Source organism: Ischnura elegans, chromosome 5 (assembly GCF_921293095.1).
Source record: "Ischnura elegans chromosome 5, ioIscEleg1.1, whole genome shotgun sequence".
In the NCBI taxonomy this organism is placed as follows: Eukaryota; Metazoa; Arthropoda; class Insecta; order Odonata; family Coenagrionidae; genus Ischnura; species Ischnura elegans.
In genome coordinates, this window is record NC_060250.1 from 6,234,414 (window position 1) to 6,257,980 (window position 23,567).

At 41.1% G+C, this 23,567-nt stretch overlaps 1 protein-coding gene across 10 annotated transcripts in view; it reads right to left on the reverse strand.

Moving 5' to 3' along the window:
• Window positions 1-23,567, reverse strand: part of LOC124158464 (partitioning defective 3 homolog) — a 556,537-nt gene that overhangs the window by 70,110 nt on the left and 462,860 nt on the right. The gene's annotated exons all lie outside the window — the stretch shown is intronic.

Consider the following 23,567-nt stretch of genomic DNA (forward strand, 5'->3'; position numbering starts at 1 on the left):
TTTCCTAAGGGGTGGACCACCAGTGAAGGCGGAGGGACGCGGGTGAAAAAATAAACAAACAGGAATATTGGTGTAAATTGCGGTGGTAGGAAATCCCGCAAGAGCGAGGTTTGTGGGTGAGTAAGGCAAAGACACGGAGAGCAAAACCCTCGCACGGACCACCGCCCACTTCCTGCCCTTATTGATGAACGAAAGAGGGAGAAGCGAGCGAAATTTGAGATAGCACAGGTTTCCTCAACAGCAAACCCTCGATTTACGATATTAATGCGCTATTGAAGGCTGAACCTTGAGCGAATTTTATCGTCTTTTAAAAAGGCAATACTTCCGGACGAAGAATCACTTTAAAGAGTACCACCGCAGGTAAATGTTGCCATGTTAAAAATTGTTACTTTTAAAAATAAGGCGTGACATTACACAATGTATGGCATATTGTGCGAGTGGAAAAAAGTTGGCGAACTTCGAACTTTTAGAAATACGCTCAGACCATTTGCCGAATCTATCGAAGATCGAACCTATCGTAAAGCGGAAATCTACTGTACTCTAATCCCCAGAATGGAACAATAAACTGCAAGGGAAGAAATGAATAGAGGCACAGCAACATGGACATGAAGAAGAGGACTGCGGTATTTAAGAGTTGAAGAGACTAGATAAGAAGACCGCTGTGTAAGACGGTCGAGGATGTTTCACGAGGGCCTCGAAATTGAACGAACGGAAAGTGCATCCTTTTCTCAAGTGGGCGCTCGTTCGATTTAGAAATAGAGCAGGGGCTATTTTTCCACCATCGCCTTCAGAATTTGCGTATGAGTTCAAGCAGATGACGGCCAAGCATTTGAATCTGCATGCATTCACGTTGCATTAGGATGTGCAACTACGCGCCTCGCGTGCAATGGGATTCGAGCGAAAGAGTGCCGAGGAGAGAGGCGTGGAAAAGCGCTATGCGTGGAAGGAATACATGGACTTACAGAAAAACTCAACTATGATAACAAAGATATAAATTAATTCCTGAATTCAAAGTGAAGGGCTCACGGTTGTCTATACTATTCGATATCCTTCAATTGATTGAGTGAGATTTAATGAGAGCGCTTCCTTTTTTTAAGCCCATTTCATTGTTTATTCATCTGATTATACGACCAGCGAAGCCATAAGTGCCCTGACGTCCAAAATAGTCTGTTGTTACATATTGCTGCGATAACAAGAGATGAACTTCATATCCTGTCGCGAAGGACGTTAACATCACGCACAGTGCACTGATCAACACTTAAGCACACAAACAAATGCAATGCGCTCTTCAGTCGTATTCTCATCTTACCTCGCGCAAGTTATAATTCCACCATCTTCCGCAATTCCTTGTAGCGTTGAATCATCAGAGATCGATGGTAATTGATGATCATGAGATCACAGCAAGCGCCTCACGCCGAACCAAAAGATAACTTATCCCGCGGCGTTACGGGAAAAGGTTGGCTAAACAATGATATCTATTATTTTAGTACCACGATCGAGCACTGAAATGATAAACGCATATACTCGGGAAATTTTACGAGTTTGAATGTTCGGCAAGAGAGGGAGGAGAAGAAAGAGAATAGGATTTTCAGATGTAATGAAAGATAGGCCTCATTGAGCAATGATGCAGTTGATTTCCAAGATGGGAGGGGAAACAGGGCGGGATAACTCGCAAAACGCTCCATTTAAATAAATCCATATATTTAACCCTTTAAGAGCCATCTTTGGAAAAAATCAAAATTCGGACGCAGAGACCGAACGCGGGCTGGCATGCGGGGAATCGCCGCTACTTCTCCGAATTCATTTTCCCCGCCGTCATACTTTTCGCGTCATCGCTCGCATGGACCATTCACTGCTCTGGGTGGGAGGTCGTTGGCCCCGAACGGAGAACTCGTCCGCGCCCAGCACATGCAACAACGGAGGTACGAAAAAAATGCCACTTTCAACTAGGAACATCAATTTATCGATAGACCACTTCAACGACACAGACCGCGAAAGCACACTGAGAGCATTCATCAGCGAATATATCAAGAAAGCGAATCACACAAACGTCGATATTTTCTCCTTTTTTGAAACACGAAAACAGTTAATCTTAAGAAAATAAAGGGGTAAAATTTCGAAATTGAGACAATGCTGGAGAGGGCACCATGAAAAATATGAAGAATTCGCGTTGAAAATATGAAGATGAAGATGTTTGTGTTTCCATGGAGCAATGGGGGAGAGGAGAGAAGACCGATAGATTAGGAAGGTGGCGCCCCTTGCGGAAGTTCCAACCGGAAGTGGCGACACTATCAAGAAAATATAGAAATACATATATGCATCCATGCTTTTCTCGCTCCGTATCGTGTTGTAATTTCTACCGTTCAAACACATTAATAAGACGAACAAAATGAGTAGTCAAGTACTTTCGTCGATTACTTTGCGGTGTTCTACTCTTAGAAAATGTTAAGGATTTTTTTACTAATACCGATCAGTTTTGTTTAACAAAAATAACGTTACAAAGCGGGTTCACATGATAACTGTATTTGAAAATGAGCATGCGCTCACGAAAAACGTCATTCATTGTTGGATACCTCCAAGTTATACATTCAAAAATGTACTATACATGAATCTTCTCAGTACAAAGGAAAATAATACTGAGAGTGATCGGTAACTTACAGCCTAAAAATTATAAATAATGTAAACATTAAAATAAATTTCCTGTATTTCTCCATCATGTTTTGCACTCTAGCCCCCTATAGTTCGTTTTCACGTACAAGGGTTGTTCAAGAAGTCCTTAGGATTTCGGGGAGATTACACTCTTCGAATCAAAAATTAATTTTTTCCAGTAAGCAGCATTCTTGAATAGTCAGCTTATAGATTTTTAGCTGTATCCATCCAATAGTTTCATGGTTGTGGCCGATTGTAGTGAACAACTTTCATTTGCTTATAAAAATGCATAAAAGTGAGTTTTATACGGTGATCAAACACTTGTTTTTGAAAGGGTTTACGCCGAAAGTAATCAAACCTAATTTTAATGAAGCTCATTGAAGACCTAATGCTGCGTTTGTAATTACTTATATTTAAGTAAATTAACTGAAACCTGGACGTACCTGTAAAAATATTAACATGTAAACCATGTAAACATAGTTTCGTACGCCTTGTGGAAATGTCTATCGCCGAAATGATTGACTAAGTCCACCATTTGGTAAAAATCATAGACGAATCAAAGTTTCAAAGGCCAATTTTTTCAAAATTCACCGTATTCACATGATTTGGCCCACACTAACTTTTCTCATTTCCCAACTCGAGTAAAATGCTTGCATGACAAAGAATTGCGTTTAACGAGAAGGTTATCCCCTGAACTAATGCCAAATTTGTGGAGATCCCGAAATTCTACCTTTCGGACGGCTTAAAATGCTTAGAATAATGCAAATATAATATATAGAGCTGAAAATAAACGTTACTGAAAAACATTTAAAATTGACCCAATATAATTTGTTTTCCTACTTTTTTCTAAAGACTTATTGAACGACCCTCGTATATATCTTGGTTTTATGTTGAGTCAAGTTCTTTTTATAATTGAATTTGCGCCAAAAGTTATGCGCATGGAACCATAAATTTATACATTTTCAATTCGATTGTCAGTGCTTAACATGAATCCAAATTGACACGGTATATGCTTCATGCGAAAAAAACACATGGTGAATGTGATAATACGAAGAGCAACTTCACCACACCAAACAAATAAGAGATTCAGTGAGCGAGAGAATTTTTATAAAAGCAGTGCATTAAATGAAACATTTCCCTGAGAGCGAAGGGCATTTCAATGGGTATGTATTTTTGTAGTTTGTATTAAATTACGAAATATGCATCCTGCATGCCGTGAGTCAAAATCAACAGATGACGGAACAAAAAGCAGGAAGACATGGACACCGGAAGAAACAAAACAGGGAGAGAGCGAGTGAGAGATTATAATTGCTGACATAATCCACTTTCTCTTTTTTGGAACACGACATGCCTCACAAGGAAAACAATTCGAAGGTGTTTCTTTCTCTGTTACGTCAACATTGCATACAGCACTCAATGCCCACGTTATTATACATCATGCCGCGGCGCACGTTAAATAGCGGTGGCGTTTACCAAATCTAAAATTATAACCTAAGGATTTCCGTTTGATTGGGGAATTCCATCATCATCAGTCGCGGCCTGAATCGATATCTCTTAATATGTTCACTGCAATTAGTCCAATGCTCGTTAATCGACCGCCAATCATTGGATCGAGTACTGAGTGAGGATGGGATGTTGAAATCGAACGCTAGGGGGAGGAATATTAGGTTAGCGAAAAAGAGAGAGTAAGTAAGAGGATTAGATCTTTAAATGGGGAATTATAGGAGAGAGGACTTATTCAAAGGGGGATTGTGGTGGGAGGGGGGTAATCTCCAGTACGCTCCACGTCAGCCTACCAAACTTAGCCAGTAAGATACTTAGAAGAAACTCCACAGCTCAGAGCTCAACTCACCAATAACACACATACCAACGCTATCAGATGGCTGGGCCTCACGTGGTTAATGTCTCTTATTTAATAGCCGAGTAAAGAATTCCGTTCTTACACTGACAATAAGTCTCGAATTATTGTCTCGAGAAACTGTCAAACCTTCATGGCTGCCGACGTTTCGGAGCTCGAGTGGCACTCCATCCTCAGTTATAAATGAAAGTGAGAAAACTTTGTGAATGTCCACAGTATTTATTCAAGTACGACGCGTTTCAGCGAATCATCGCTATCATCAGGCACAAATGGTACAAATTTGCACCTGATGATAGCGATGTTTCGCTGAAATGCGTCGTACTTGAATAAATACTGTGGACATTCACAAAGTTTTCTCACATTCATTTATAACTGCAATATGTTCCACAGCATCTCGCCAAACACCGTTGAATACATCCCTCCTCACCGCTGAATGGAGTGCGACTCGTACCCCGAAACGTCGGCAGCCATGAGGGAGATTACCCGATGGAGCACCCGAACAGCCTTCACTACCAGCAGCCTCCGTGAAAGCATCACATCTTTTTTTTAATTTTCAAACCCTTTGCGTCGTTGGCATTGGCCGCATCGTATCCTTTCGAATACCAAAAATAACAGAATTGTGAAAAGGTTTACCTCCTAACTCTCGTGGGGCCAATTACAAAGATTGCTTGACACGGAAACCGAGGAGAGAGTAACTGCGTTATTTACGACAATTGGAGGGATGCACACATCGGCACTATTCCCGCACTATGTGTTCTTCCGGCGTTGATAACGCCGAAGTCGCCTGACGAGAATGAAATTGGGCCAATTACTCCCCTCCCCGAGATCCAATCGCGTTATTTACACTCAATCTGCATCAGCTACTGGCCTAAATGGTGAAGTAATGAAATAAATAATTATTTCAAAACAAAATTCAGGTACTACTGTCAGTCAAACTCTCATTTTAATTTTTATCTATCTCCATAATTTCTGGAATCGAATGAACACTTAGATTAAAAAATGAGACCATGGATTTCCATGCAATCAACTTTGAATTGGATTTTCTAAAATAAACTAGTTTTTTAATAGAATTAAATTCAATTTTTGATAACATTCAAAATAAAATACCGACTTTGCCCTCCTCAGTGATTCCACAGGTATGTTATTTTAGATTGGTATAAATGACCTAACAATACATAAAAGGAATGATTCTCGGGTAATTGATTCAAAGAATTGTTTATATTACTCACATGACGCACTTGTGCCAGCGCAGGAATATTCTGCATAAAACTAGGATTTAAATTTCGTTCAAAGACTTCATATTTCAGATACGATGAAACAAGGATCTATTTAAATATACTGAAATTTTCAGCATGTTAGTGTTAATCTACATCTACATACTACCCATAGCAATGCAAGCCAGCTGAATGGGCGCATGGCGGAAGTTTTACGATAATAACTGTTGGCAAATGAGAAGGAAATGCTGCAACAAGTTCCGCAATCGATAAAGTCCTTCGCCATTCCGTGGGAAAAGCGAATTCCTACACGCATCCGTTCGGCCAAATATCTCCCTTAATGATGTTCTCCGAGTGCCTTTGAAAGGTGTCTATTACCAATTACTCAAGCAATCCAAGCCAAGTCTCCGAGTCTCCCACCATGATTCTGGTAAGATCTGGCTGAAGATTTCTGTTCGCTCGTGGCACTGTTTGATGCGTATTTCGCGCAGCTTCGCTAAGAATTTCATGAAGTTCACAGATCGAGTCTTTCTGCACTGCATTCCCAATGCACGGTGCGGTCGGACGAGTGCGAAATAGCGCCTTCCTTTCACTTTCTCATCCGAAAATCTTCCCCAAACATGCCACACACGAATCATCACTACGTCTTCAGGGCTCTGCCGCAAACATCTCCTGCACGTGTTCCCCGCCATCGCTTCGCAGATTGAAGCGTTCATCTACATCTACATCTACATAATACCCTGCGAGCCACCTCTAGGGTGTTTGGCAGGGGGTGATCAATCACCAGCATGCAGCATGCATTTGGACTCCCACATGCACACCACACCGTCCAAAAAACGTCCCGTATAATAACAAACTATACTACTATATGCTGTTAGAAATAGAATATAGAATAGAATTTCAGAAACATGCATTAAGTTTTACATAGGTTAGTAGGCTACACTACAAGTCATGCAATCTATTTACGAGTTCTATTGCTGCCGTTATAATCTCTTATTGATCGTGGAAAAAATGACATTCAGAATCTGTCTGTTCTGCAATCTATCTCTCTTATTTTATTTATATGATCTGATCTTCCGTAGTACGTTGGCGTCCGCAAGATATGGTTAACTTCGTCAGAAAAGACACTGCTCTTGAATTTATCTAAAAGGTTTAGTCTATTTTTCAATCTACGGTCCGACAGAGATTCCCATCCGAGTTTATCTAAGAGGTCGGTTACACTAACAAGACTATCGTAACGACCTTTCACATACCTGGCAGCTCTTCTTTGCACGCGTTCTAACTCTGTTATTAAGCCTTTTTTCATGAGGGTCCCAAACACTGGCAGCGTATTCCAAATGTGGTCTAACGAGGGAAAAGTAGCTAATTTCTCTCACTTTGTCGTCTCACTTTCCTAATATTCTTTTAACAAAACCCATTTTACGATTAGCTTGACCGGTTATTTCTCGAATATGTTTATTCCACGATAGATCATTATTGAGTCTAACTCCTAGATATTTCACGGATTCAACAGTCTCTAATTGGGTACCCCGAATTATATAGCTACGTTGTAGGGAGTTGTTCTTCTTCCAGAAATTCATTACGACGCATTTTTTCAAATTTAATTCTAACAGACAAGCATCGCACCAAGCTTGGATAGCAGCAAGGTCATTCGTTAGTTCATCTATATCTTTGCTGGAACGGATTTCTCTGTAAACTACAGCGTCGTCTGCAAATAATCGTAACTTACTCTGCACTATTTCGCCAATGTCGTTTATATAAAGAAGACATAGGAGTGGGCCAATGACACTACCCTGAGGAACGCCAGAAGTGACTCTAACCTCATTGGAGACTGCACCGTCTAATACTACTCTTTGGACGCGGTCGCTCAAAAATTCTCTAATCCAGGAAATGACATCTTCGTCTAGACCATAAGATTTCAGTTTTATTATTAACTTTCCGTGGGGTACTTTATCAAATGCCTTTTTGCAATCAAGAAAAATCGCGTCTACTGGAATGTTGTCTTCCCCGGAGACTAAAATATCGCGGGCGAAAAGCGCTAACTGAGTTTCGCACGATCTCCTTTTCCTGAATCCATGTTGAGTTCCCATTAATAAGTTTTGCGCGTCTAGGTGTTTCATTACCGAGCTGACAACGATGTGTTCAAGGACTTTGCAAGAGATGGACGTTAAAGATATCGGCCTGTAATTAGATGGCTGTTCCTTGTCTCCACTTTTAAATATTGGCGTTACATTAGCGATTTTCCAGTCATTAGGTACTTCGTGTTGCTTGATGGATTTACTGAATATTAACTGCAAGTAATGGGCAATTTCTGAGGATAGTTCTTTATATACGCGAGAAGGGATTTCGTCTGGACCAGGTGATTTATTTGGACTAAGCGATTTCAATATATTTTCTATTCCGAGCGTACTAATGTCAATAGCTGGCACCTTATGTATACAGGGATCGTCATCGGTCTCGGGTGAGTTTTCGGAAGGCTCCGTGAACACGCTCTTAAAGTAGGAATTTAATAAATTGGCTTTATCGTAACTGCTTGTCAACACATCTCCATTGTCGTTTCTCAGGGAACATACGGTAGATCGTTTACCTTGAACTTCCCTAACATATGACCAAAATGCTTTTGGGTTATCCTGTAACTACTCTACTAGTGTTTTTCTTTTAAAATTCGTGAACGCATTCCTGAACGCTTCCTTCGTGGCGGCTTTAGTCATCCTATATTTTTTAATTATTAGCTCGCGTTCATTAGCGGATAAATCCGTGCTGACTTTTTTCATTTTAGCATGACACGCTCTCTGTCGCCTCAATGATTTTCTCACTTCCGCGTCGTACCATCTCGGTTCGCTGCCTTCTTTTACTATTTTACTAGGGATGTAGCTATTTATTCCCGAAGTTACGAGCGAAAGAAAAGCTTTCCAAGTATTCTCTACATTAAACTTTAGTACTGATTCTTGAAACTCGGGGAAAGCATTTTTCAGATGACTCTTAAACCCATCAAAATAAGCTCTTTTAAAAATGAAAACTTTACGCTCTTTTTTAAAATTTTCAGCGGTATTTAGAGAAAACTTTGCAGTTACTACCCTAAGGTCACTTATTCCTTCGACAGTGCCAACGTTTATTACCTGATGTGGTATATTTGTCGCTAATAAATCAAGAATATTTTCTCCACTGTTTGGTGCGGATGCTATTTGAAACAATAAATTAGATGTAAAAGGGTGTAATAAAGCCTCGCAGATCACTTTATCCCTCCCACCAGGAATGAAGCTATAAGTCTCCCAATCTATAGAAGGTACGTTGAAATCTCCACCCACAATCAAGTTTCTTTCAGGATACTTGGATGCTACGCTGTTTATTTGATTTTGAAAATCCAACATTGACGTTATATCTGAGTTAGGTGGTCTGTAATACGAACATAATAAAATAGTTTTGAATTTTGGACATTTAATTAAACACCACACAGATTCAACGCTGGTCTCAGTTCATTTGCAATTGAGGGAATAGGTTAGTTTCCTTCCACAAAGAAAACGAAATGCAATGATTGCCATTGCTTACCCACCATTAGTGTATTCATAATATACAAATTATTTGTTTTTAGAAATACCAGTTTAGACGAATGGCAACGGTCGCTTTTAACCTCATTTGAAAAAGGCCAGATTGGCGAAAATGCGATTCCGCTCCACGTGACGTCACAGGAACCTAGTTCCTATACGAGTAGATAGGAGTTTTACATCGTCTGAGATTACCAATGCATGCATGAGGCACAGAGCTCAGGGAAACATCTCTTAATAATCACACATTAAAAATAGCTAAGTTCGGAAAGTTTCTTTCGTTTGATAGGGGAATAATAATCCTTATTTAAGCCAAGCGCTACCAGCCAGCGGGGTACTCAGCTACCTGCTAGTTGAATTGCAGAAGTGCATCGCACATTAGGGCGGGCCGCCACGCCTCTCTGCGCAATTCAATTCCCCTCAAATATACACATCTCATACGTGTGTCTACATTTACATATAAATAATACCTTACGAGCCACCTCTAGGGTGTTTGGCAGGAGGTGATCAATCACCATTTCAGACGCTTGATATCTTGACAAACTCGAGACTTTCGAAATATGGGTTCGGAATAGAGAGGTGAAAAAGAACCCAACTGCCAAAACGAACGAAAGGCATTAATTGCGATTCGTTACCCACCAAATTCGTGTATTCATTATAAACAAATTAATTGGCTTCAGAAATCCAAGTTTAGACGAATGGCAATGGTCAATTTTATCCTCATTTGAAAAAGGCCAAATTGACGCCCACACGATGCCACTCAACGTGACGTCACAGGGACCTAGATTCTATATGAGTAGATAGGAGTTTTACATCGTCTGAGATTACCAATGCATGCATGAGGCACAGAGCTCAAGGGAACATCTCTTAATAATCACCTACTGCCTATGGTCGGAAAGTTTCCTTCGTTTGATAAGGTATTAATAATCCTTATTTAAGCCAAGTGCTACCTATTAGCAGGGTACTCTGCTACCTGCTAGCAGCCTGCATCTTAGAGGCGCTCATAGCCTCGCACCAAGGTCAACTCACAATGCGGCAGCGGAACCAGAATGACGTCACACGGGGTTTTCCCTGCATTCATACTTAGCCGTCGCGTTTTAGCGCGCTTGAAATTTTTCACCTTTCGTTTAATCGCGAAAAATAGATATCGCCATTTAAAAGTCTAAAAGTGTGAAATTCGTACTCCAGGAGTAGTAATCTTTATATTTAGGCAATAAAAAAATAATAGGAAACCACCCTATTGTCGCGGGAAGCGACCGATGGAGCGCCAGCGAGGCGTCGTTCGTTGCGAATTAAGAATATGCCAACAAAAGGATCAGGTGGAGACGAAGACAGTAGACGCCGACGCCAAAGTAATACTCCGCTAATGAGGTGTCCATCTAGCGGTGGGATGAAAGTGGTGGCGGGAACGAGGCTGTGGGAAGCGGAACAAAGACTTCAGTCTCAAGTCGGTCGGCGGCCCTCACTCACCACACGCAGCAGTTCTTGCATTTGAAGCATCATCGGGCGCAATTCACTCAATCGCTTTGCACGGACGACTGGCTGGCGATGAGCGATCCAATCGCTCTCAATCTTCTATATTATTTCTACTGTATAGATGCCTTTTTCTCAACTTTTACGCAACCAAAGTCTACAAATGAGGTACCAAAATGTACAGAATTTATCAGAGAACATGCGACGGCATATCTTACTTCCTAAATATTGCTATTGTTTCCTAAAATTGGTTTTGAAATAATTTAAAAAAACAAAAAAAAACAGAAACCGGTAAATATTCCTGACGTTAACGGCGCACAAACTGATACATTTGTTCATTTGCAACAATATCTCGCATTCTTCAAATAACTTTTATCAAAATGCGGCTGATTCCACATTCAAGTCTCCTGTTGATACGTAAGTATGAGTCATCATGTGCGTTTAACAGAGGATAGTGTAATAACTTCCAATGTCGTGTTTAAAGAGGTCCTCTGACCTCAATTTGTACGTGAACATTCCAATTAAATTTGTACATAAGACCCTGCCTTTTTTTATGCATTTTAAAATTAGAAACGCGCCTATCCCTCTGTGGACCTGCATTGAAAAGAGCGGGGGAAGCCCGCTGGGAGCGGGCGCAGCACGCTCGTATTAACTTTAATATAGCATTTACAACCGCGAGTAACAGAAAAATTAGGGAAATGGTGATTCACGTCATCGAGAATATAAGTGTAAGGTTGAAAAATTTTTGGGCTCCGTCGCCAAGTCAATATTTCTATATGGAATGCGTGAGTCCGAATTTTATCTTGATCCGCGGCGAAATTCGGATCGCTCTGCTCGTGCGACCGGTGCGGATATTTCTGTAAACTCACTCAAATGCACGACGGATGACAACACATCTAAAGGCCAATTGGAGAATCTTCTATTTTGCAATATTAGTGCTCGGCAACACAAACTTCCTGGAAGGGAATTCGGTGAAAAATGAAGAAATGTCACAATTGAGGCAAACTGACGAGCATGGAGGTAAGACTGGCAATGCTGTAATTCTACGGAGGCACGAACGGACATTGAAAGCAGACTAACGAGCATCAAACAGCAATCACAAGAGACAACATTTTATTGTGATGAGCTCCAGAACACAAGCGTAGAGACGGGTTTCTTGAGCGCAGACTTGGAAACTTTTAACATTATATTCTAAAATGGGAACATCATATTGTTTTCTTTGATATACCCATATTACATCATTATTTTATCTTACATCATTATACCCATCTTATATCGTTTTATCATGGACAGTTTAACATATAAAATGTGACATCAACAGGTAGAGCATCAGTTCCGAAGATTTCATTTCTCTTGACGATACTGCCAATTGTGTCATCGCTAACAGCTATTAATTCGTGATACGCGTGTGAGAACCGTCCTGAATACTAAACACGCTTAATGTCACTGTTAAAAATACCACGACAGCGGTGTCCAATCCTCTAATCAGATATAAGAGGAAGATTCTGATTCTGTTTTGGAATTATGTATTTTAGTAGTATTATGTTGCATTACTTTTAAGATCTGGGGATGGCATTTGGAGTAAATCTGAAAACATTTTTCACGAGAGGGGATTGAGGATCTGTTTCCGGGGAAACATTGTGTCGATGTACAACATCAGAGCACAATAATGAAGGAAATGTGAGGGAAAACGAAGAATCCTATGCGCATCGAATTCTAACTTAAAGAACATGCTGCTTACAATGCGAGAGCTGTAGGTATCCCACTATTATTCTCATCAACTCCATGCTCATTGAATATGCATACATTAGAGTTCTGGAAGAGAAATTTTCACGCGCATAGAAGCGAAAATGGCACTTAATAGCTTAAATACGACAGATATTTCTTTTCTCTGGTCATAATCATTTATTAATATCGAGTATTTTCTAGCCAACTCAATTAGCTTAAAATTATAACAGCGTTGGCAAAGAATTTTCAATCGATAGGAACAAAAACCATTTGTTCTTCAAGCTATCGACCTACTGATTAGTTGACTTACACTGATAATAATAGCACCGGAATAGGAAAATACATTACAAATGCATTATCACATGCTTTTAAGGCATCTTTGATGGTATAAAATATATAATTTATCCTTCATAGGTTTATTTAATTAATATTGTACAATTACTACAGAATTCAATGCGTAAAAAATCGCCCCGGAATCAGGCCTCTCTCTCGACGCCCGAAATAAGTTTCCAATAAGGGCAAGTAAGAGGACTAACGATCATCTTCGATTGTTCTTCCAGCTCTCTGTAGCCGCACCAGCGTAGGATAATAGTGCTGATGGCCGGCAGTCGTGCATTTATTTAGGTATATTTACCTAAATATAGGTGTAGGATGCCACTATCACACTGAAAATTTCAGCTTGCAGATAGCACAAACAGGTCCATTTTCCCTGTTTCAAAATACTGAGTTGTCTGAATTGAAGACTAAAATCAAACGCGTTTTTTATTTTCAAGGAAAGAATAAAACTTAGCTAAGTTTGACGATTTCCCGGGCGGGCGCGCAGCTAGGAATTGAGGCTAGGGGGGATTTAGGAGCAATTAATTCTAGGGGGTATGGGAGGTGCGGGTGCCCCTCCCCTAGAAAAAAAATTAATGTAAATGGTTCAAAATGGTGAGTTTTACGGCTTTCTGAAGGATATTTAATAGTCCTTAAACTATCCTATAAGTAACATTTATACAATTATGTAAAAGGGATTAAATTTCAAAATTTCTCTAAGTTTGGGGAGTTTTATCCCTAGTTTACAACTAAAGAGTGCTATGGGTACGGTTGTGACATTTTTCCTGGGTACTGTTGTGACGCAATTAAAAGTTGTTTTTTTTTTTCTTGTTTTAGATGCCCAGAATATGCGTGAGAAAGACTAAAACAAGACAGAGTGGCATTAATACGGTCTCAAAGAAGTGAAACGAGAGACTTCTTTACGGAGAGCTGCGGTAATGCGCAGAGTAAATCGCATGTCTTTGCTATGATATGTTCGTAAAAGCGATACCCATGGTGGCAGGCAAAATGAAAGCATTGTCAGCATGGAGTATGTTGCTCTAAACCACAGCAATAGATTTCGAAATAGTTTACACGTAGCGCGGACATTTATTTCGGATTATCTCGTTATGGACTTTATATTTCGATAGAATTACTTTAAAGCATAACTAAACATGTATGCTCAACTTCTCAACTAATTGTTAATGAAGACTGATGTATTAATTGTAGAGCATATGTGAAGACAATAATGTTTTGATGCTATACTGCCTAATTAGTGTAAATGATTGAAGTTTTCCCAGATTTTTTTTTTCGCTATTAAGTTGCAATATTTTCAGAAAGAAGATCATACTGAATTATGTCAAATATTTCTTGCTATTAAAATGATTTCAGTCCATATTATAGTATTTTGGAAACCTGTCACTATCGACCCGAAGCACTGTGACAACCGCCCTTGGGGTGTGGTCGGTTGAGACACTTATATTTTTTTTTAATTGCTCCTATGAGCTCAAAATTGTGTTCGGGGATACAAATTTAATGTTTAAATGTGTAGTAATGTACAATTACATTAAGAAACACTCTTTGTTTAGCTTGGTAGGAACTAGGCTTTAACTTACAGAACTAAGGGCGATCAAATGAAAATTGTGAAAGCCGTACCCAGTCTCCCCTACAAGAAATGCGGTAGAGTACATTGTATTTCTTTGATCCGCGGTCAGAGCAGGCTCAAAGGACTTGGGCGCCTTCCCCGGTACAGCAAACAGCCTTGGTTCCCGGGAACTGGCAGTGGCCCGCCGCGGCCCCGTTTGGCAACATGGCATTAATAGAATTCCGAATAAGTTCAACAGATTCAGGCTTCAATTGGTGGAAGTTAGACATATTTAAATAAATATAAGATCGTAACACTTTCCCACAAATTTTTTTTCTGCGTACAACGCGTTTCGGCTCATTGAGCCATCATCTGGTACAAGACACTTCAAAACATTTGAAAATCTCGGAGCCGAAACGCGTGTACGCAATAAAAAAATGTGTGCTACGATCTTTTATTTATTTAAATATTAATAGAATTGATTATCATTCAAAAATATCAATATTTATAGGTTACGGATTATGGAAAAATTACAAATACATTCAGACGCCGCAGTTGGTAGCGGTTCGAGGCGAGGCAGAGCAAGGGGTCCACTGGGCAGAGGAGCCACTGCAGTCCGCCCCTTCCGAACTTCATCGCTGTGTGTGGCCACCACTTTCATCGGTTTCCAAAAATGACCACAGCGCGGGGATAAATGAGATCGGAGCGATTCTCATTTATTCTCAATACTAATTGCAATCGCCATGAATAGCATAGATTTGAATTTCATAGATTTTGAACATGTCACAGTCATAAATTTCGAAGAGAGAGAAGAGCTTTGTTGGCATAGGGAGAGTTAGTTCGTCTATGTACCGCGGCATGGCGTGCGAGAGAGTGAATGCGTAAGCGACAGACGGCTGGCAGGAGCGGTTTTTTTGCGTGAAATGCGACGCGTCGCCCGAAGCGAAAAAAAATCGGCTCTGAAGTCTCCCCGAGATTGAACCTTTTCTCGACGGAAGTGTGTTGTGGGGGGGGGGGGGATTTCGCATTTCACCCTTCTTTGTTTACCCGCGGCGAGCACTCTTCGGACGAGCGAACGGAAGCGAAAGGTGACCACAGTCAACAACAAAAAAACTCACAGAAAACAAAGACAAGCCGGAAGCGTGAGTCGCGTTGAATAGGGTGGCTTCCTATTATTTTTTATTGCCTAAATCGAAAGATTATTAATCCTGGAGCACGCATTTCACGCTCTTAGATTTATAACCCTCTAATCCCCAATGTTTTACATCTGCATGTGCAGAGATCTGACAGAGAACGCCTTCAGGAGGGGAAAAAGCGAACTAAAAGTAATACATAAGAGGGGATTGGGTAGGCTAACTGTTACTTTGAAGTCACAATAGTATACAAAGGCCAAGAAATGAAAAAAAATAACAAAAATTGCATAAAAGCGGTATGTTACCTCATGAGTCACCCTGGGGCATAGAGGGTTCAATGACGATATCTATTTGTTGCGATTAATGAAAAGTGAAAATTTTCAAGCGCGCGAAAACGCGACGCATAAGTATGAATGATAAAATAGAATAGAATAGAATAAATATTTATTATGCTCTGGGAAAAAACCCTTGGAGCAAAAACACAATTTACAAAAAGATGGCTCATCAAAGCAAAAAGTTCATGAAAAATGTCAAGTAAAGTTATTTGATACACACATTTAAAAAAGAAATAACGATAATGATGGGAAATAAGCCCGAGTGACGTCAGTCTGATTCCCGCTGCCGCAAGTGAGGTGACCTTGGGGCGAGGCTTTGAGCGCTTATACGACGCAGGCTGCTAGCAGGTAGCTGAGTACCCTGCTGGCTGGTAGCGCTTGGCTTAAATAAGTATTATTATTCCCCTATCAAACGAAGGAAACTTTCCGAACTTAGCTATTTTTAATGTGTGATTATTAAGAGATGTTTCCCTGAGCTATGTGCCTCATTCATGCATTGGTAATCTCAGACGATGTAAAACTCCTATCTACTCGTATAGAAAATAGGTCCCTGTGACGTCACGTGGAGCGGAATCGCATTGGCGCCAATCTGGCCTTTTTCAAATGAGGTTAAAATTGACCGTTGCCATTCGTCTAAACTGGGATTTCTTAAACCAAATAATTTATATATTATGAATACACTAATGGTGGGTAACGAATCGCAATCAATGCCTTTCGTTTTCTTTGATGGAGGAAACTACCCTATTGCAGAAGTGCATCGCACGTTAGGGCGGGCCGCCACGCCTCTCTGCGCAATTCAATTCCCCTCAAATATACACATCTCATACGTGTGTCTACATTTACATATAAATAATACCTTGCGAGCCACCTCTAGGGTGTTTGGCAGGAGGTGATCAATCACCATTTCAGACGCTTGATATCTTGACAAACACGAGACTTTCGAAATATGGGTTCGGAATAGAGAGGTGAAAAAGAACCCAACTGCCAAAACGAACGAAAGGCATTAATTGCGATTCGTTACCCACCAGTAGTGTATTCATTATAAACAAATTATTGGCTTCAGAAATCCAAGTTTAGACGCATGGCAATGGTCAATTTTATCCTCATTTGAAAAAGGCCAAATTGACGCCCACACGATGCCACTCAACGTGACGTCACAGGAACCTAGATTCTATATGAGTAGATAGGAGTTTTACATCGTCTGAGATTACCAATGCATGAATGAGGCACAGAGCTCAAGGGAACATCTCTTAATAATCACCTACTGCCTACGGTCGGAAAGTTTCCTTCGTTTGATAAGGTATTAATAATCCTTATTTAATCCAACCGCTACCTGCTAGCAGGGCACTCTGCTACCCGCAAGCAGCCTGCATCGTTGCTGCGCTCAAAGCCTTGCCCCAGGGTCACCTCACACGACGGCAGTGGGAACCAAAATGACGTCACGCGGACTTTTCCCAGCATTCATACTTAGCCGTCGCGTTTTCGCGAGCTTGAAAATTTTCACTTTTCATTTAATCGCAAAAAATAGATATCGTCATTCAAAAATCTAAAAGTGTGAAATTCGTACTCTAGGAGTAATAATCTTTCGATTTAGGTTATAAAAAATAATAGGAAACCACCCTAATGAAATAGCGAAGCATAACCAAGTGATTTTTTTCTTCTGTAAAAACTTTCCCTTCTATAGAAATGAATTTCGCATAGAGTGCATACCGAAAAGCGTTTGTGCCAAGAGGGACATCACGGTGGTTCATGTGGAAGAGGCGCTGCAGTGCGCCCATTTTTGCTCACATTCAGCTCACTTAATAATCGGCTTCCATTAATGTCCGCAGAGCGGCCAAGAGCCATCCATTCCTTCCCAATATTTGCGACAGGGTCATAAAATGCATTGCACCCGCATTAACAAGTCGACATTCGTTATTGCATCTAGACTACAAATTTCGGTGCTCCGCTTTGCCGTGGAATTCGGATCGCTCCGCCATTAGCGACATGAGTGGCGACTCCATTAAAACCATTAAAATGCAATGCGGTGGATGAACGAATCAATTGGTGATGGACTGCAGCATCCCGTATTTGAGGTGGAAAGCGAGAACAGCGACAACGCGAAAGACAAAAGAGTAAACATCAGAGACAAAAGATTGTTGCCATGGTGTCGGGAGGGGAACTTCTAAACAGAGCGCGATGGATCGAGATAAAGGTGGCGGGGCTTTCAAGACTCAATTCAGATGACTCACGCTTGCGTACATAAACACTCACGGTGATCCGGAAAAAGTGATCCCATGATATATCGCACGGCGAACTTCTCCCGAAAGCGTTTGCGATCCAGCTGAAAAGGAAGGCATGGCTCGGGCATTGGGCGCGCTAGACAGTGCCAATAGCTTCGACGTAACGTAATTTCCAGTTGAATTGATGTCGTAGGATGTTCGTAAATGGTCCAATTGTGTAAATCGAATTGTCCTCGACATCATGTTAACATGGTTTTTGGCGCCACGGATATTACAAAATGGGACAGTCCAGTGCGCCTCTAACTATGGCATCACCTACACAGAGCGCACAGGAAAAATAGCAATGATTAGGTCTGTTGATAGAGACTTATATTTGAGATGATGTGATCTATCAAATTCATAACATTTCAATGATATTCCTCACGATCGTAAACATAGCATATTGATTGAGAATACGTGATTGGATCGCTCTGAGCTCACCACCGCGGTGCGGGCATTTTTGGAAACCGGTTAGAATGCGCGCTAAATGGCAATACGAATGAAGCCTTAACGAGACTGCCTGGCGCCTCCTCAATATAGGCGCCGTCCTCCTTTCAGCAGTGATTTCGAAAATGCTCCAGTAAGTAGATACTTGGCTCTGCACATTTAAAATCTAATGAAATGAACGCACCCATTGAACAGCATACATTTCGTTTGCATCCAGTGCACCAAACGGCATTTTTCACAATCTAACTGATTGAAAAATATGAGTGCTCATCCGAAAGATAATACTGATTTTTCCAAGAGGTTTTACCACAGATATTTAAGTTGTATAAGAGCCAGAGAGAATATCTACGCCACCGTTAATCGAAATATTATCAATGCTGCACATGAGCACTAGCAAAAGGACTAGCGTGAAAATAAAGAGATAAGCCGGTGCTTTAAAACCGTTCGTTGATTACGAAAATAACCATGGTGATTAGTGTAGTGCCCACCGCTACTCAATCACACTATCCGCCACAAATCACATCATCACTATCCCATTTTAAAGTTTTTATTATGATTTTCACAATGTATATATTTAATTTCATATCAAATACCAATATATTTCATATAAAAGTACAATAGTTTGTCGAACCCTGGATAGGTAATTAAAAATTCGTGATCCAAAAAAGTTCGTCTGTGATTACGTCATACGTTTCTCTCTTCCACAAAATATGACCAGCTACTCCAAATACGATCATAGGTATTTTACCGCGAAAAACTTAAGACAAAAACAAATGTGCACGATATATATAATCTATTGTAAACTGGCTAGTGGGGGTGAATTTGGTTTACCAGGACAGCTATAACGCGACTGCGGCGCGATTCATGGCTTGCATTGATTTACCACGAAAAACTTAGACGACAATGATCATAGGCGTACCCAGCGATGGCAGGAGGGGGCAGTTTCCCCCCCCCCCCTAAAAGCAAAAATCGCTAAAGTCTTTAAGGAAATTCAGACTGGATTGAATCGAAAGTTTTCAACAATTTTTAATTAATATTAGTTTAAGACATGTGCTTACTAATAAAAAAGTTTTAAATAATATATAATGTTTTTAAGCAAATAGTTTTATAAACTAATAAAGCGCTGTTATAACTGTCTTAAAATGTTGGTTTCATTCACCTTTTCCATGCTAAAATGTAAAATGTTGCAGCTTGAAAGGTCATGGCTTGCCTCCCCCCCTAGTTTTGATCCTGGGTACTACGAGCCAAGCTGAACGAGGGAGGAAAGTTTTGGCACAGGAAGGTGAGAGGCACTCGCGTCAGAGTCCTCTGGGAGGGCATCCTCAACACAACTCCGCGTCGAGTCCTCTCATATGCTTCCAGGAAAGGAGGTGCCGGGCGCCGCTGTCGGGAACAACGCCATGCACCCTTCATTCACTCCTACGGGAAAATGAGCAAATACCTATCGTGTTTTTCCTATAAGGTTTCTTGAACTCATGTGGATCGACGGGCATTCATGAAGAATTGAGATGTTTCCCGGAGCCAAATAAACACTACTCTAACCACCACTAATTACAAAAAATTGAAGCTTTGGTGCTGAGGAACTGTGCATTTTTATTTATTTATTTCCATAACCCCCGAAAACAGCACAACGAGGCCTTTACATCGGGAGTCTTTAGACAGTCAACAGCAGACGACACCCATGTCCTGGAAGAATCAACGTATCCAGGCGGGACTCGAACCCGCGACCTTCGGTTTGGTAGTCGAGGAATTATCCCCGCCGCCACCGAGGCCAACAATTTCTTCTCTATGTTCCACTCGAAAACTGAAAATAAACAAATGCAACACGTTTCGACGCCTGCGCGTCTTCATAGTCGGCCATCAGTGGTGAGCCAAACGATGGAGCTGGCTTCGACGTCGTCGTTATTATAAAGCAATGCAATGGACTCGGCGCTGTTGTTGTGGTGGGGGGGGGAAGGGGGAGGGGGGTGGGTTCCAGAAGAGGGCATTGTGGGTTCACTTTCCTTGGCAGCCAACAACAAAAGAAGGGGAGTTGCGAGAGAAAGATAATCAATCCCACGGCAGTTTCACTTTCCCCGACCTCCTCCCGACGAACGCATCTGAAAACCGAGCTCTCTTCCAAACTCACACACATCTCTTATACGCTCCTCACTCACGATCAAAACGCTTCCATTCTCAAACGTGGGACCGAAAAATTAATTCCACTGATAAGGAATGGAGATTAGAGGGAAATAGGATACGCCGCAGTGAGACGACATCTATATTCCACCACTTCCCTGCGTTAGCACATCTGAACAAACTCGAACATTATGGGGAGCAAGCTACATTCCCGGGGCCACCTCGAAGATTACGATATCAGCCCTTGACCCTACGACGAGATAAAGACAGGACAAAAGGGTTTGGATGGAGAGAGTATTATTTCGGGAGGGGACCCGAGTTCGGAAGATTAGGTTTCATATTCAGTGCGAAAGCGAATCGTGAAATAAGGAGGCAAGTGTAATTTGTGGAATGCAGACAGGCCGAGAAATTCGTAAAACGCTCCTCGTTAACATTCTTTATCTTTAGCAACCTTCGGAATATATTTCAAAATAAAAATTTAAATCGCACATCCCAACTATAAGTCAACGTATCACACAGGAAGGAATACCTGTTAAGGCTAATCAGATAGTATCCATTTAAGTAATCGGCTGTAATGCGTCAGGTTTGATTACAGCCGAAATAATGTAATAATATGTCAATGCTGTCGTTCACCCAGACCAGAAATCGCAATTCCTCGAAAGACTTGTTAGATATACAAGGGAAAGGTTAGTTGATACGAAAAACAATCTCATTTGCCATTCAGCCATAAGTTAAAAATAGGGAAAAACGCGAAATTTACCAGGGCCCGCTTTTCATGAGTTGTTGACGTCACCATGGTTCTGGTCCATTGACTCGTTCTGAGAGAACCCTTAAAATGAAGAAATGAAAGAACCTTTCAATGAAGAAATGATACACTGAGATCAGTGAGAAGGAAAACGAGCCACGCGAGCAACCAGACTGAGGAGAAGCGGCGACCTGCTCGGCACGAGTCGGTGACATCATCAACGCTTCTGCATGAGGGGCTCGATTTTCCGCCGCGAATACATCGAGAAGTTTAAGTAAATGATTGATAATGTGGCGAAAAAATATGCATCTAAAAGACAAACGCATTCGTCAATAAAACCGCCGACCACTCGATCTCCTTAAAACTGTCATTTAATGAAAAGCCAAGCGTGGCGTCACAATCGCTCTGATTGGCTGATAACGGCACCAGTGATGTATTCAGCGACAGCAAAAGGGACGGGAAGAAAGGGGTGGTATTTTCCATCCCTCGAGCCATCGCGGAAACGATCATTTATCTGCCATCATTGGAGCGATCGCTAGGAAGGGTCGGAAAAATGATGGTGTGAATGAGGCTTAGTAAGTGGATTGCGTTTGAATGAGTGCAGAGGTAAACTCGAGGGAGAGAGAAAGAATGAGGAAAGAATGTTTTTGAGTGTGTGTGGTATGCGTTGCTTCCTTCGCTCTCGAGTGTCGTGGGAGGGATTCGATTACCATCCGTTCCTCTTTCTTTCGTCGGCACAGTGTGTCGTGGTAGCAGCGGTTATATCTTTGTATCGGCAAGCGATGCGTTTGGGCCATGGGAACTTCCTCTCAGCACTTGAATCCTGAATGCTTCAAGCTCACCTGCCCCACACAGTGCTTCACATATAAATAGATGCTGCAGATAGGAATAACTTCGAAATTGAAGCTAGCTCTTGTGTTTTGGCGTGCTTTGAGATCCAGTTTTCAGCGGTGTGCTGTAATTAATGTTTCGCAGAATTTCAGGCCTCGGTGGCGGTGGGGTAAAGTCCTCGCCTGCCAAGGTCGCGGGCTCGATTCCCACCTGAGTAGGTCCCTAACCTAGGCATGGATGTTTGTGTCGTGCATTGATAATCCTCCGTTGTAAAGGCCGATGTGCTATTTACGGGAAAGTTGAAAATAAATAAAAAAGAAATTCAATAATCATGACTGAACGTTACTACTTTATTCGCTTCGTCCTAGGCAACTCCCATTTCGTACCTTAATGTCATTTGATAATTATTCACAAGTAAGCGTAAACTTCAATTTTCTTTTAGTTTTCTTTCAGTCGCTTGTCTTAAGATGCGAGGAATATCACGCGTTCAAAAAATTAGCATTACTTTCGGCGTCTCGATCGGAAATTTGAATATTCTTGCCGAAATAAATCCCGAAGAATTGCCTGGCACATTAATATTTTTAAAAGGCTAGTGTTCTTACATTCAATGCCAAAAATCGCGTCCGCCTTTGTATAACGTAAGGGCACCCAAACTCAGCTCAAAATTGATGAAACAAAGATAATAAGTGTAATTTATATCCCATTGGAGTAAATATTCCACTAGCGTCAGCTTGGTGAATGATATCTAAGATTTCCCACGAAAAATGTAAAGCAAGCTAGTGGAACACCGCTTTTATTTCGAGAAATATTTCTCCCTCCTGCAATTAAATGTCCAAAGAGAGTCCGGCGACAGACTGTGAAGCGATATCAACCATTTGCGTTCGCATCTGGAGTCTCAGTGATGTGGCGAGGCATCGGGAGATAAGGAAGGCGCGAGGAATGTAACGGTTGACAGAGAGAGTGGGAGAGGAAAACTTTCGATATCTCAAAATAAATGAGAAAAAATTACCACGCGACGACCAGTTATGCAACATTAAGCTAACACATTTTCTCATGGGGCATGATACAGATTTAAATAAATCGAATACAAACGGACAAATCATATGGTAAAATATTATACGTAAAATATGAACGAGAAGGATCTCAAGGAAAACCTCTACATTTAAAAAATGCCAAGAAAGTCAACTCATTTTTCAAAGAAGATAAATAAAATAAGAAATGCAATTAATTTACGGCTTGCTCCGAGATAAGCAAGTCTCAACGGGCAATTAGCTGTTCTTACACGTAACAAGCACGAAATATTTGATCGGATTAGCAGTAAAAATTCCCTTGAGACAGCCATCACCGGTTT